This window comes from Triticum dicoccoides, chromosome 5B (assembly GCF_002162155.2).
Source record: "Triticum dicoccoides isolate Atlit2015 ecotype Zavitan chromosome 5B, WEW_v2.0, whole genome shotgun sequence".
Taxonomy (NCBI): domain Eukaryota; kingdom Viridiplantae; phylum Streptophyta; class Magnoliopsida; order Poales; family Poaceae; genus Triticum; species Triticum dicoccoides.
Genome location: NC_041389.1, coordinates 520,451,910 through 520,453,616, shown reverse-complemented (window position 1 = coordinate 520,453,616; position 1,707 = coordinate 520,451,910).

The window sequence follows — 1,707 nt, the reverse complement described above, 5'->3', positions numbered from 1 at the left end:
GTCCCGCGTCGGGTCGCCGCGCCCGGCCTCCCGCCAGCCAGCCGACCTCCACCCCTCTGCGCCGCACCGCCACCCCTCTGCGTCGCGCGCCCGACCTCCTGCCAGCTAGCCCGCGCCGCCCCGCCACCCCTCTGCACGGCGAGGGAGGTGCAGGACGGTGAGGGCAGGACGGCGAGGGAGGTGCAGGACGGCGAGGGAGGTCGAGGGAGGTGCAGGACGGCGAGGGAGGGACGGCGAGGGCAAGGCGCGAGAAGGCCACGAAGGGCGCGCGCGGGCAGGTCCCTTCCTCCTCCTCCCACCTCTCCGTCCTCGTCGGTGCCGGCCACGGAGGGCGCGGGCGGCCGGGCGCGGGCGCGGCCAGGCGCCCCCTTCCTCCTTCCTCCTCCCTCCTCTCCTCGCTCGTTGACCTCGCGGGCGGTGTGGCTGCTGCACATGCCGTGCCAAGGAGGGATGGTGGTACGCGGCGGCGAGGCCCGTGCCAAGGAGCATGCGGCGGACGGTGGCAGGCGTCCTCGATGGTGCTGGAGACGGTGTCGAGCTGCGGTGCCGCCACGCGTCCTCGAAATGCGTCTTGGATGGGGGGGGGCGGCTGGGAAAAATTTCGTCCCAGGGTCAAAATCTTCGCCGGCAGCCCCCCAGGCGGCGAAAAAAACACCTCCTGGGGAGGCCAACGGCTGGAGATGCCCTTAGGTGGATGCTGCTAGCCTGCCGTGGACAACTGTTTGTTTACACAGGAAACTTTGTCTCAGCAACAGGAGAAGTGGCAGAACCAGGAAGAAGGATGCTGACTAACTGACAGAGATACGAGAAGGGAATGGAAATTTGGGTTCACGAAACAAGCTTTCGCCCGGCTTGATGCAATTTGGGTTGGGTAGAAGATACTTAACATGTGCAAGTTGCTTTCATTCTTAGGTTGGAAAAAACTCAAGTTTCTCATGATTTCAGTGGCAGACTCAGGTCCCACATTCCGAATTGAATATGTGTTAACATGTCTTCACATTGTCATGGCTACTTCAATCGATATCCTTGAATCTCCCACTGTACACCACATATGAAGTCATAATTATCCCTTTTATTGACGAATGAATACAATATGTGCTGCCTGTTTCGTGCTTAACATCTACTCCCTCCGTCTGGAAATACTTGTCGGAGAAATGGATGAAAATGGGTGTATCTAAAACTAAATTGCGTCTAGATACATCCATTCCTTCGACAAGTATTTTCGGACGGAGGGAGTATTTAGTATACATGATCTTGGTTCTTGGGCAACTTCAGTTGCTAAACATTTTTATTTATATATTTGAAAGATACAAGACACTCTTTCCTAGCGCATAATTTAGATAGAGTTAAATGCATTGTCATTTAGAAAAATCCCCGGCGCGGCGAAGCGCGCATATCCATCTACTCCCTCCGTTCCCAAATACTTGTCTTTTTAGGCATTTCAAAGGGACTCAACATACGGATGTATGTAGACATATTTTAAAGTGTAGATTCACTCATTTTGCGCCGTATGTAGTCACTTGTTGAAATCTCTAGAAAGACAAGTATTTAGGAACGGAGGGAGTAGTATGCTTCTAGTCTCAAAGTAAATGTAAGGTGGATGATGAGCTAGCGCAACTGCTAGAAAGCACTTTGCGTACGATTTGCTCGTTTGCACACACACACACAATCAGAAGGTTGATAGCTGAATAGTTGATTATTCTCAAA